We start from the raw sequence: 15,771 nt of genomic DNA on the forward strand, positions 1-15,771 counted from the left end.
GTGGGGCGCCGGTCCAAAGCCCGGATAAATGGGGAGGGTTGGTGTCAGGAAGGGCATCCAGTTGCAAAAATCTGTCCCAAAACCAAAAAATGGAATGAGCCGAAATATGGAAAGAGGTAATGCTAGGGCGTACTCCGTAAACGACGCACAGAGACATCGCCCTAACTCTGTGGTAGGGCGAGGGCTACTGCATCAGGACCGGTTGCAGCTAAAGAAGCGAGCTCACATTCGGTTTAGATTATGTCAGCATAATATTGGGTTCATGACTAGGAGAGGTAGAGAATTGGCTGACTTGAGAGAAAAGATGATGTTGTGTGTGTACAAGAAACGCGATGGAAAGGAAAAAAAGGAGTTGGGTGATGGATATAAGCTATACTATAGTGGAGCAAATAAACAAGGTAGAAATTGAGCTGGCATAGTACTGTCTAGTAAACTGAAGAATTCAGTGAGAGAAGTGCATAGAACGAATGACTGTATCTTCTCATTGAAGATATTTTATGGAGGAGAGATTCTGAATATTTTAAGTGCATATGCACCACAATTTGGTCGCACAGAAGAAGAGAAGGGAAATTTCTGGAGAGATGGATGGAATAATGCAAGAACTGGAAGAACATGAGAGGGGTGATAGTTGGGGGCAGATTTGAATGGCTATGTCGGAAGTGAAAATGAGGCCATTGGTCGGGTGCATGAGGGACATGGAATTGGGGAGAGAAACCCAGAAGGAGAGTGTAGTAGACTTTGCTGTGTCATTCGACATGGCAATAGTAAACACATTCTTTAATAAGAAAAGGGAACACCTAATAACATATAGGAGTGGGGGAAGATGCTCCCAGATAGACTACTACTTGTGTAAACTACTACTAGTATAAAAGGACCAAGCTGGTGGATGTCAAGAACTGCAAAGGTATTCCAGGCGACCATGTAGCCCCCCAACACAGACTGCCATGTATGGATTTGAAGTTAAAAAGGGAAAGAAAAACCAAAGCTAAAGGGATAAGGAAAATTAAATGGTACAAATTAGATAAGGAAGGGGATAAGAAGAGAGTGTTTAAGAGGAGGGTTTTGGAGGATATTGATATAGGGATTGAAGATGTTCAAGAATGTTGGGCACGAAATGCAGCAGTAATAAGAAGGCATGGAAAGGAGCTGCTACGAGAGACATCTGGTATCATATGGGAAGAAAAGGGGAGCTGGTAGTTGGATGAAGACATTGAGAAAGTAATAAAAGATAAGGAGGCAAAGAAAAGATGGGAAGAAATAAGAGCACAAAAGATATTGCACATATCAAACAAATAAAAGATCAAGATGGTGTAGTACCTAGAAAGGAGGAAGACATTGTGAACAGATGGAAAGAATATTTCGAACAGTTGTTAAATGAAGAAAACAATAGAGTAATAAGAGAGGATGGGCAAGTGAACATTGGCATGGTAAGGAGGTTTTCTAGGCAAGAGGTACTAAATGCACTGTAGAAGAAAAAGAATGGGAAGGCAACCAGACCAGACATGATTCCGGTGGACTCATGGAAAGCATTAGGAGATGAAGGAGTGAATATACTGTATGATCTTATGATAAAGATCCTTGAACAGGAAAAGATACGAAATGAGTGGCGTAGTAGTATATTGATCCCAATTTTTAAAGGGAAAGGCGATGTCCAAAAGTGTGGTAATTATAGGGACATTAAATTGATGTCCCACACTTTGAAGATACTGGAAAGGATGATAGATGTTAGACTGAGAGAAGAAGTACAAATAGGTAAAGAGCAGATGGGATTTATGAAGGGAAGGGGAACAACAGATGGTATATTTTGTCTGAGGCAACTAATGGAGAAATTTGGGAAAAGGCAAAGGGACCTACATATGGTATTCATTGACCTTGAAAAGGCTTATGACCGAGTTCCGAGACAAGAGGTATGGAGGAGTCTGAGGGAGAAGATGGTGCCAGAGAAGTACGTGCGATTGATACAAGAGATGTACCGGAATGTGTTTACCAGAGTGAGGAGCAGTGTTGGGGAGACAGAGGGTTTTGAGGTGAGAGTAGGATTACACCAGGGGTTGGCTCTGATCCCATTTATCTTTAACATAGTGATGGATGTTATAATAGAGGAAGTAAGGGAGACAGTACCATGCAATATATTGTATGCGGATGATATTTTACTGTGCACAGAGAGCAGGGAAGATCTGGAAGTGAAATTGGAAAGGTGGAGACCAGTACTGGAGGACAGAGGAATGAGAATAAGTAGATCTAAGACAGAATATAGTGTACCACCAATGAGGGGGATGATAGAGAAAGTATTCAGCTTGGTGGACCGCAAATAAAGAGAGTTGATAAGGTTAAGTATTTGGGATCTTTTGTTAACGCTGGAGGAAGCATACCCAGGCTGGAACAACTGGAGACCGGCCTCTGGAGTTCTTTGTGACAAAAGAGTACCGCTTAGGTTAAAAGGAAAATTTCACAAGACGGTGGTAAGAACAGCAATGCTGTATGGTACAGAAACAGCAAGCATTAGAAAAACAGAGCAGAAGAAGATGGATGTGGCAGAAATGAGAATGCTTAGGTGGATGTCTGGGATGACAAGAGAGGATAGGATCAGAAATGACTACATAAGGTGGTGGAAGTATCAAAGAAAGTGCAGGAGGGGAGGCTGAGATGGTATGGACACCTGCTGAGGAGAGATGACGACCACGCTGGGAGACATACTATGGGGATGGATGTTCAAGGAAGAAGAAGAAGAGGGAGACCAATAAAGAGATGGCAGGACTGTGTGAGAGGAGACTTACATGAGAAGGGAATTGATGAGGCAGAAGCGCAGGATAGAAATAGATGAAAATGGCGACCCCATACAAAAATGGGAATAAGCTGGGAAGAAAAGAAGATCTAACTCAACCTCTGTCAAACTACTTGCTCTTCTCCTCAAGATTTTCAAGGCCAACGTAATACCAACGCGCTTTCAAGTGACCGTCTGTCAGACGTTTGGGTGATGCTCTCTTTCGTTTCTTCTCGACACTTCGTAAGCCAACATACAAAACTCTTTGTCTTTTCACAGAAGTTGGTGTAAGGGAATCCCCCTCACCAAGAAAATCTTTGCAAACTTTATGATTTGCTCATCTGTTGTGACATTTAAAAGACCTCAATTTGTCAACTTATATGTTCAAGACTTGCAAGAGACAGCTTACTTCCAAAAAGACACAGAGCAGGTTTCTGTTACAACTGTAAGCTTGGTGCAAACATTAAACAATCCTGGTGTACATTTTATGCCTCTCCACAAACGAAATTTTCCTACTTGTTTATTATTATTTTGGCGAACTGGAAAATAAATCTGGAATGTGCAATACGGCTGACGATGGAAAGTGTATACTATTTCATATGCATAGTCTAAACAATAAAGAGACTGAAACGCCTGAAAGTCCTTGATAGTGTCAGTACTTCGCCAAACACCACACGGCCTGTTAACCACAGATAACCATTAACACTGCCATGATCCGACTCGCCAAAGTCCACAACTTCCACTCTACTTTCGATTTTGGCACCCACCAAAAACTTCCTAACAAACACAACGTAACAGTGAAGAACGTGAACTCAATCCATACACACTTTTATTTTCCAGGGTCAAGTTGTCAAACAACCCCTTCACAAGCACACACACACTCTCTCTCTCTCTCGAGGAGAATGTCCATCACAACTCATAATAAAACCCTGCATGACCACGATTAGCCTTTTAGATTTACAAGACTTGTTTATAAACCAACTATCCATCGTCCCTTTGTACTCGAACACAAACTTTAGTTTCTTGAAATTCAGCTTTTCGCCTGTGGTCGAGTTTGTGTAGCTCTCTCTCTCTCTCTCTCTCTCTCTCTCTCTCTCTCTCTCTCTCTCTCTCTCTCTCTCACTTCTTTTATCAAATTATTTTATTGACGGATACCTGACAAAGTACAGCTCCTCCGCATCCTCTTGAGTATAATTAATTTCATTTCAAATCTGAGCAAACTTTCATGATTCACTCAAAATCAGTGTATAACGAGCATGCTTATACACCTATCAAGGGACTATCCTTCCACATGAAGATACAGTTTGCTCACTCTTGTCACATAGCTATAATACCTAGTAAGCAACTCTATCACACTTTCTGCGACACATATACCTGCTGGGACTTTTCGGTCATGTTGCAGTATCTCATCTAAAAACAACTTTACCTTGAACATTTTGGGCCAGTTGAACGTTTATCTCTTCCCTTTCCTACACCATTTTCATCATAAGTATCGCCTTCAACACGTTACATTCCTCCTATAACTTGCTTGTTATCAGCAGCATCCTTCCTATAGTACAAAGCATTGTCTGCTTGTATATTTCATAGCTAACCTCACCATGATGAGCCTTTGCTTTCACTGGATTTTTCTTCCAATTTGTCTTTTTCATCTATCTCACTTTTAACAAGGATTCTCTCAAGTCTCTCCTTCGTAAATAGCGTTCTTTGCGCCACCCTAAAATTTATCTTCTTGAATACCTGACACATTCAAGTTCTACTTGCATTCGGTGAAACCACTTTTAAAAATTCATGGCCTCTTTTTGTCAACAAATTAACATATGGCCTCTCACCACTTTAATAAACATCTATTATGTACATGCAACCAATTTCATTGTCTCGGTTAAATCTAAGGATTTTCGCTTTCATCATCTAATAATACTCCCAATTCAGAAGTGAACCATCCCCCTTTTTTTTATAAAGAGAAAAGAAAAAAAAAAGGGTAGGGATCCCATATAGTGAAGTTTTTAATTAAGTGAAACTGCCTCATTTTGTTAGTTACACTTTCACCCTTTGAGGACTTATGAATCGGGTAAGAAAATTACAAAATTACAACTGAAGTTTAAAGTGTGTGTAGTTAATCAGTGATAAATTGAGAATGATGAAACATACTATGATATAGAAGAAAGGAAGCGGAATGACTCACGGAAGAGGCAATTCATACCATGGAGTGGACCAGTTTGTCTGCAATATTCTCAAAGTTGATGTCATTACAGCAAATTTATGGAGCGAATTTCCGAAAGTTGGATCTATGGCTTCTCGCTTTAGACAATAATAGTAAGGATGCACCGGAACCAGTATATCAAGTTGCGGCCGGAATTAGGAAGAGTATCAGTAAAATGAAAAGACGAGTAATGCCGAGATCTTTCGGTCTACTCAATTCAAGATGGCGGTGCTACACGACCCTTTATTGTGCCTCAAGTAAAGGGTCGTGTAGACCGAAAGATCTCTGCATTTCTAGTCTTTTCATTTTTCCTCCGTGGCATTACCTTTATTTATACATAGCACCACGTATTATATACGGTATTTCATGATCAAGTTATCATATATATATATTATATATATATATATATATATATATATATATATCTATATATATATATCATTCGAGCTACAAATGTCCTTTAATATCTAATTCGCTCTACCTCGGAATTTATATATTTTCATATATGTACCGAAGGTACAAAATTATTATCAATTAAAAATTCCCCTTCGGTACATATATGAAAATATATCAATTCCGAGGTAGAGCGAATTAGATATTAAAGGACATTTGTAGCTCGAATGATTTATATGGATCACGGTGATGTGATAATTATTCATAATATGGCTATGTACGTCAAATGTTCGAATTGGCTAACATGGTAGAGGGGGCTTCATATCAGTTCTAATTACGAAAAAAAAAAAAAAAAAACAGAGTTCGACGGTGGTTTGTAAGGTCAGAATCGATATAAACTTATAGCCTCTCTTTTAGCCGAATTGATAACGTCACTGTCGGTCCTGATTTCGTTCCTGTCCGTTGGACGATGGTTCGATCCCATGAGGGAACGAAATTATTATCAACTAAAAATTCCCCTTCGGTACATATATGAAAATATATCAATTCCTAGGTAGAGCGAATTAGATATTAAAGGACTTTTGTAGCTCGAATGATTTATATGAATATATATGTGTGTGTGGAGAAAGAGAGAGAAAAAGAAATTATTTTGTCTATCAATATTTTTTGTATTACAAGCCAAAAGAACTCTTGTCCAACCTCTATTAACAGCTCTCCCACCATAGTATAGTCAATCCGTACCGGACGCGTCAGCAACTTGACTGAAGCGTTCAGCACTGACTCTTTATCGGCACCTCTACCATTGGTTGATAAACTAATGAATACTTAGCCATTATATTTTTGGTTAACGACAGTTTATTCTGCAAGTTTTCCCATAAAAGTACTTGAAATATAAGTACTGCAGTATATTACTAACCACTTCTTATTTTCTCAATGTAAAAACATGTAAATGAAAAGTAGAAGTAAATGAAAAGTAGAAAAATATCAAGATTAGAAATAAATGCAAATAGAGTTGAGAAATGTAAGCGTTATGTCAACTGCTTAAATGTAAAATAGAAGTTCCCGTTCCGGCCGATTATTTTATGATGATAGTTCGTTGCACCTCTAAATAATACACACTGAAGCATTCTTGGACAGCAGTGTACTTGCATTTTACAGATGGCAATTAACACGAGTCCTGCAAATGTACTTAATCCTAATGCTAAAAATTATAATGAATCATGAAATTTCATAAGAGAAAAACAGCAAAAAAGCTGAATCACAAGAAATTGGAGAGCTCGAGATGGGTAAGTCGAAAGCAATCGGTCGCTCAAATAACCGTGCAATTCGGAGAAAACTGAAACTACTAGTCTTCGTGAAATAATGATACATTATGGAACAACATTGGTACATTTCAGCTAACTTGGAAAGAGAAACTTCTATTGGCTTTTCTGTGACAGACCTTCGTTCTCAATTTTGTACTGGTTCTAAAGAAAACATCATAATAAGCATCCTTTGACTCATAAATGTTGTAACCGTATATTCACCAAATTAGTTGACAAAGTTTGATCATGCAACATAAGTACATATTTGGCAAACGTGACTGTACAATCGTCCAAATTAAATTTTTCATCTAATCATATCAGAAAACTTGGCATGACAGTAAAGGTTCCTAAGTCTACAGGAAGTATGGCACGAATATCACAGGCTTCAGATAAACTGTCCTGCCATTACCCAAAGTACTACTCTCCTGTTGGGATATCAGCTGCTTCTCTGGATCTTTAACGTTTAGAAAAAACTATAAAGTTGGAGAAATTACTTTCCATCATGGTAAAAATAGATAGCCAATTAGGATTTAAATCATCGTCGCATGTTATCTTGTTTGGCCATCTTCCATAAGCTCTATCTTGACAAGGAACTTCTTTTAGCACCTTGACTTTCGGCGTTCCAAAGACCATTATATGCTACTCGCTTTGCAGAAAGGATCAGCATCTATATTCTGTCAAGATGCCATACTGCTTAAATGCACAAAACCGTGAATCTTGTAACTAATGCTCATGCTCACGATTTAATGATGTCACACGGCCACATTTTCAGGTATCGGGCAGGTGCATCTTAGCGCCAGAGTTTACGCAAATTGAGAGGGTCAATGCTGCATACAGGTCGGCCTATCCAATTTGTTCCCAAATGACTATAATTTAAATCAGTGCATTAAAAGCCAAATCAACTAGTGTTATTATAGTATACTGAGAAACATCAAAGAATGAAGCCTCCTGTACAGACTTTATATAACATCTGTTACATTGGGGGTCACTATCTAGGGAAGGTCCGATTCTTCTAACGAAGCCATTCAAATATTCAATAAGGCTTACTCTCTCTTTCTCTGTCGTTAAGGATTTCGGAGGAATTTCTCTCACGGTGGGAACTGTCGTTATGGAAATAAAACTAAACCCAACTGAAGAATCCTTCCACGACCACTTCAAAACATCGGTACAAACTGCACGACTCTTAAGTACTGTGTCGAATGCAAAGAGTGAAAATAGTGTAGTTACTTAATATCGAGTCACAAGACCCAATTATGCTCGAAATGCGTCACTTAAGTACAGAGTAATTGCATGCAATTATTCACGTGATAACAGACCAAATATTTCCCATCAACTATGCTTTCACAACAACAGTTGAAAACAGACCATCACACTACCAGAGATCCCTTGTCAATATTAATGTTACATGTGCTCCTACTACTGTCGGCTCCTCTTTTTGTATTCTTGCTTTTTTTTAACTCGCTAAAGAATGTGTTTTGAGGTCAAAATGATCATTAAGTGACAGTCATTTTAATGACCGTGTATCCGCTTTATCCTCCTATATAAAATTATATATCTTTTGGGTAACACCTTCACTACAGTGCATATGTAAGTGTTTACATAATAAAAATATGGAATGTTAGTCCATATATATAAAAGTCTAAAACTAAAGAGGTCAACCAGATTGCTTGCAGGAATGTGATCAGATTAGAGACGCTAAAGATGACGTATACAATAAGTATGTAGGCTAAGTTGACATGTCGTCATCTGTGGTCATTCATTTGTTTTGAAACAGTCCAAGCTCCCTGCTTGAGACAACTACCGCCTACGTGATCTGTAGCGTGTCTCATTTTGATTGTGTGTTCGTATGAAACTATGTCATTTGGATTGTATGTTCATATGTTCGAACTACTGTCTGTTCCTTCATAACTTGTAACAGAGATGGTAGACAGGGAGAAGAGAGTTAGCTATCGTCATTAGAAGACCTGTACCTCTTTACCTAAGCTTTATCATGTAGAGGAATAGGATTAGCCATCGTCATTGGCAGAAGCGATCAAGCTATCGTCATAGAAGACTTGTACAATCATATCTGATCTTCAGCATGTAAAACTTCAGAAGAATATATATCTATTTTTATATTTCGTGTTTTGTACAAGAACCTCACCGAACCATGAGTTTAACACATCGTCGTAAAGATAATACCGACTTCGTAAGTGATCTACAAACCCCCAGACACTCCATTGAAGATGGAAGTGCAATACCAACCGACTTAGCGTAAGATTATCGCTAGTCTAACATTACCTCATAGGGCGCCTTATCATACAAGGCACAAGCCCTAATATTGGTGGCCAGCGTACCAGAAGAACTCTACAACGTCCTACGAAGAAAAAACAGAATAATAAATCATGAAGTCAACGACGACGAAAGCAGCAGATTCTTCAAGCAACCTAGTATCATCGTTAGTGAGCGACTTCAGAAAACAACAAGATTCGTCAAGCAACTTAGTATCATCGTTTAGTGAATAACTTCAAGAAACAAAACCGACGTGTCCTTTTCCTACGGCAACGGAAGCTTCGTCTCTCATTAGAATCATTCAAGAAAACATCGTTAGTGAGCGTTTCCGGCACTGCAAGAAACAAACCGAACGCGTCTGCAGCATCGGATCTTTCAAGGGCTCGAATCATCGAAACAACGCGCACGGGGGAAACTGAAGCCAAACCAGGTCATCTGCTAAATAGAGAAGGAGGACCAAGGCCGTGTGTCGTTATCGGAACACCGTGACTTCCCACAAAAGCAAGCTAAGTACAATTTTTTATTCATTTGGAGTAACTTTGAGTGTTTCCTTTGCAGGTCGAATTTCGTTATTCCTGTGGCTGAAGTTACGAGACATTCTTAATCTTACTTTTTTACAGAAATTATCAACATCATTGAGATTTCGCTACTGCGAGTTTTTATCTTTGAGTGTCTGTTTCCAGAAGTTCTACTGAAATATCATAATCATATACTATGTTAATTTTATCATTTTGGGTGATTATTAATCCCTTACGTAACAAATCATATTAAACAGTGAATATGCGTTTACGCAGTGGACGTCTGTATTTATACAGATGCATGGATAGGGTCGTTAAGCACCGTAGTGATTAGAAAACACACAAAAACAAGTGGAACACCCGTACAAATCTAGATAAATTAGAGGTAACACTATTTCGGGTCATGACAATAAATGCTCCTTTGCAAGTCCCGATCGCAGTTTTAGCCTTGAGTTTTTTGAGTAATATAAAATATCGAACCTCAATGACTCAACTTAACTTTTAAAATATGGCTGGATTGCAAGGAATAACATGTCTGTAAAAAACTTTCATCAGGCTAAATGCGCTGACCAGGATCCCTCACTATTTCAAATTTTAGCAAAGAATGAAGTACAAACAGTTAATATTGAATACAGTAGAGATAACTTGTCTTATTAGTAATCGCTCAGTTCCTAATAGTTCGTCATTGCTTTATACGTAACCAGCAACATAATGCTAAAAACACACAATACGTTGCCGATGGTAATAAAGAGAAGGATCCTAATTATTACAAAAAGAAATAGGTAAACAGTAGCCCTTTCAGAAACAAACAAATCGTGCTTAAGCACTTGGGTTTTGTGTCATCCAGTCAAGCGGTCAAGGTCGGTCAAATCTGCCGAGTTGTCATTGCAAAGCACATTCCATTTAAGCGACTTCAGCGGAAAGGGAGAGCGATGTTGGAAAAATTAAAAAGGATTTTCCTATGAAACACACGACCGTATAAAGTAATCAGAGCAGGTTTTCGTTTTTTTTTAATACATAAGTTATTATAAGTAGTGGTGGATAAAGCCCGACTGTACGCGCAGTAAAAATTAGAATATCTTGTTTATTCCTTTAGTATACAAAATATTATCTTACATCCTGCAAAATAAGGCGTGTTTATCAAAGGGAAATCCTATAAACCTTCAAACATATCAAAATCAGTTTGAACAAAAAAGAGAATTAATCAAATAATAACTTATATAAAGGAACAATACATTTGTCTCATAAATCGTAACATTGTTCAAATGACCCAACAGAATTCTCCCACAACCACAGTCATAGTTTGCACGCAAAATCTCGAGAAGCATGCACCCTCGAATGTCTTAGTGCGTGTAAAAAGACTTTGCTGGGAAATGAAATTTTAATCCTTCCCGACACTCTGAAATATAACGATTTCCGCGAACAAAGCCCTAAAAGTATACATATCGTGGATACGGAAGTTATAAATATCGCATTTTTTATTGTTGCTAATTTTTAATCACGCCCAACCAGTCGTGGATGAATCTCTCTGATAATCTATCTAAAGTAATATCCGTAAAGTCATTCAAGCAGAGGTGATTCAGCAGAAATTTTTTTTATCTTTACCTGAATACCAGGAAGTTTCGTCCACTAGCGAGTGATCTCTGGAGAAAAAACGGATGTCATTGAAAACAAAATACGGTCTAAGGACAAACATAAAGCTATACACGTACCTTCGTGTAGAACCCCAATGAAATTTCAAAATAGAGATAAATGACGAAGTTGAAAAATGTTAGTAATAGGAGCCATTAGGAAATCAAATAAGCCCATATAATTTTTCCCTCAAACGTCATGCCATAAAAGATCTCCCGATAGTTTCCAGTGCCATGTACCGACGACATCTTATCTCTGTTAGGTTAGAATACATTTTTTTTCACCAATTTGGACTTACTTAAAAGCTTTTACCAGATACCATTACCTAAGTGATTGTACCTCATACACCGTTTTCAGCACACTCAGAGGACATTATCATTTTTTTACGTATGCCTCAGGCTTACGTTGCGCCCCAATTACAATATAGTGTTTGGAGATTTTTAGGCGATAACCTACATGCCTATATGGATGATCTTGTAATCTTTTCTAATACCTTAGAAGTACATTCACATAAAGTAGAGCTAGTGCTACAGAGACAAAGACAAATAATCTCAGAGTAACATATCTAAATGAGAGTTTTTTAAAACCGAACATGTTTATCTAGGTTTTATGTGTCTGGTCAAGGTCTTAAAAGTAGTCCATGGTAAGGTGTCGGCTATTCATAACTTTCCGGTACTTATTAACGTAAAAGGGGGATACAGCACTTTTGCGCTGTAGTGGGTATTACAATCGTATGTAAATATGTAACTCTTCAATCATGACAGCTCCTTTAACAGATCTTACGAAGAAGAGCGTAGATTTATTATGGTCTGAAAAGCATCAACAGGCGTTCGATATCTTAAAAGCGGAAAATGCAGCTTACCTAACTTAAAAATCCCTGATTTAAATAAGGAATTTTTTTTTATTGCAACAGACGCCTCAGACCAAGGGGTAAGAGGGATACTACTTCAGTAATATGATAAACAGTTCTTCCCTATAGCTTTTTATTCACGTAAACTAAAGCCCTCTGAAAGTAAATATGCAGTAATAGGCAAGGAAGGGCTAGGTATCTTTAACACTAGTACATTTTAAGTTCATAATCTATGGCTATCCTGATAAAGTCCTTACTGAACATGAGTCCTTTACCGAGTTTTTCAAAGGCTTTAATCACAGTCCAAAAGGAACTCGGTGACAAATGATCATTCAGGTCTTTGGAGCCAAGATAAGATATCTACCTGGGAAAGCAAATATCATAGCTGACGCATTATCCCGCAATCCCGCACCATACAGCAAAGAACCATTAATTGGACTAAAAGATATAGAAACATCCGTGCCTATTGTTAAAACCGTATCTAAACAAGAAAATCCCTTAACCCAAGAGATCGCGAGCATTGAATATCTGGGTCGGAGCGCAGAACTGTTACAAACTGAACAAAGCAAGTGTCAACAGCGATAAGCAAAACAATAAACACCAAACAATAAACACTTCGAAACGGAAACAGGGTCAGTGGCTAGGCAAAAACAATAAACACTTCGAGCAGAAACCCTAAAGCAAAAGTATATTTATAGTATGTGTATCAGAATAATGTAATCAAATGTAATGTTCTATGTAGGTCTGTGACGAGGAAAACCCGAAGAACACAGCAGAGGACTAACGACCAGGTAGTAGTAATAATCTCTCTCATACCAATCGTCATAAACTGGTTGCATTCCGTCATCCAGGGTTCCCTCCTATGTCACAGAAAGCCAAATCACTGTTTTACTGGCCTACAATGTTTACAGATATAAAAAGCACATAACTGATTGTAACACGTGTCATGAAAACAAGGGACACACTAAGACACCTGTCAGTTAAGGGCCTATCCTGTGCCAAATCAATCCTTGAAAGAATATACTTAGAATTATTAACAGAGTTACGAGTCTGACAGAGGGAATAAACACTTCTTAGTGTTAATAGTTCCTTGACACGTTATATAGAATTAATAGCACTAAAAACAAACACCGCAATTGAGTGCGTTAGGAATATTTATGAGTGCTAAATCAGTAAACATGGAATTCAACACATGATAATCTGACTCGGGTGGTGTAAATCAATAATAATCTCCATAACACGTAGTGTGAATTCCTTTCCATTAAGAAAACCAATAATATATTTTATCACCCAGAGTCAATCGGTTTGGTAGAATACCGGATAATTAAATAGGAAGTGTCAATGTCTTACGAGTTACAACTCGTGATATTGGATCCGAACTGGATTATAGCGGTTCTCGCGGTTTTAAATACCTTTATCATTTATATCTTGTATCTATAGAATTGATGCCGCAAGTAGCCTTATACGGTACGCCGCTAGAACACTTTTCCACATATTCAAGCCAACCATTAATTTATCAAATATATATAAAAATAAATATATATAAAAAAAATAAAATAAATATGGATACAAGTGGAGTCAATATAATACACTCCGTAAGAAAAGTCGGAAGGGTTACAAATTATAATAAAAAAGGAATCACGATAAAATCAATAAGCAAAACGTAACCATAGATTAATTAAATATCCAAATATATATGCGTATATATTTAGCAATGACATATAAGCTAAAAGTTCAAATACATATCCAAAACCTACTGACATATTGTCTGTCCCAGTGATTTATATTCGTAGTCAATGAAAAAAAAAAAATAATAATAATAATATAAATAAATAAATAAAAAATAAATAAATAAAATAAAAGAGATTTAAAATCTAGAAGTGAAAATGTTATCTATGAAATAATCCTATATGAATCTTATACAGGGCTAATAATATATATAAGAATTTGTATGAAACCTTTTTCATATAGTTTGAATAAGGAATATTTAATTTCACATAATTACAATTATGCAGATTTCCAACATGAAACTAATATATTGTTCAATTTTGGTACTGTTTTTTTTTCAGACATTCTTTTCGTGTGGGTCCGAGTATTAAAAGAATAAATTTATCCTAAAGTCGTATTTGTTACAGCAAGGAACGTAACTCTTAGCTGGCTGAGAGCAATCTCTTGCCAAGTGACGACGTCATCATTGCCGTATCAGTATTTGTTCCTTTTAAACCTCAATAATCTGCTTACACAGGCTTCATCTCGCGCTTGCAAAAGCAGATTGACTGGAGAAAGGACTGCCTAGCCCGAACTTCTCATGGGCATGGCAGACGTTAGGTACAAGTGTCTATCGGTGTGCGCAATGCAACTTTAGCTAAGGAGTTGCAATCATTTTAAAATTAATAACAAAATAAGCAAATAGAATTTCTATAACAACAAAATGAATTAATTTTTCTGAACCTCATAGACATTTAGAAGTATCAAGATATATATGTGAAATATTTACTTGCAACATTAGCCTATTACAATTCAAGTAAAACATTCATGGGAAAATGTCACATTTTCTTGAAAAACCCAAAGTTTATTTAGAAATTAGTTACATAGTGGGTTTTTTTCGTTGCATCTCCTACCTATTAATAAAGTTTTTAAAATTAACCTCAGAGGATGCGCGCGAGAAAATGAATATGAAACTTTTGTTAGGGCACATAGGATCAGATTTTATCACAACTTAATTTCAGTTAGCATAGAGAAATACAGAATCATGATTAATCTTCTCTTTGACTCTTATGTTGCCTGGCAATCTTACAATTAGCTCCGTTTTCCACTTCTTTGTCTAGTAACTTACTACCAGTAATATCGAATTTTCTTTGAGATTCGTAATGATATCTATTTATTTTTTATAATTATGGATATTTTTACAGTCCTCATAGACCTGGATAGGTTCACTCATTGTTAATGCCATGGATAAAAAGTTTGTACAGCTGACTCTTTTTTGAATTCCAAAATATCAGCGAATTCATGTGGGTTAAGTCTGGTCTAAATGGCTCTCTCCCCTCCCGTATTTGGATGTTGTCTGAATTTACTTTGCCCTTGTGACAAGTATAATTTCACTTGCAGGCTGATTAATGGAACCTGGTTACAGTATCCTGCAGTACGAGAGTTTCACATCGCAACTTCAAAAAATCGTTCGTCGCAGCGGACGGCTACAGTCAAGTAACAACCGCCTACAATGTGAAAGGAATTTCATGGACTTCTTCGACGACACCGTATCTCGTCGTTAATCTCGTTTTAATGCGGAACGCTCGGCGGCTGTCGGAATCGACTACAAAAAGGGACATACTTCCGACAATTACGACCCGAAGGATATTCAACTCTACTTTGCTGGCGAAGGACTCGTGCTGGGATGATCTATTCATCGCGAACGTAATCGTGTAGCTTAGGATGCAGAGAATAAGTATGAGCGCAATATAGAATGTTGGACCCGCCCAGGCAAATTTTCCCCTTGTTTTAACCATTGAAAAAGGCCGTTTCATTGGCTATAGGTGGTTGTCTGGAACTGTGTAATGGACGAAAAGTTGTTCGAAAGCTAGTTAAATGTGAAGTAGTATAACCTCGGTCATGTATCCTATATATATAAATGATCATAAATAACAGATCGGAAATCCATTATGAACTTTTTTGCGTGTACGCACTAGGAATCTAATATAAATGATCATAAATAACAGAATCGAAATATATTTTTTGCGTGTTACGACCACTAGGAATCTATATATAAATGATCATAAATAACAGTATCGGGGGGGGGGAAATATATCTTGCGTGTACGCAATAGGAATCTATTTAAAGTG

The sequence above is a fragment of the Macrobrachium nipponense genome, chromosome 12 (genome assembly GCF_015104395.2).
Source record: "Macrobrachium nipponense isolate FS-2020 chromosome 12, ASM1510439v2, whole genome shotgun sequence".
Lineage (NCBI taxonomy): Eukaryota > Metazoa > Arthropoda > Malacostraca > Decapoda > Palaemonidae > Macrobrachium > Macrobrachium nipponense.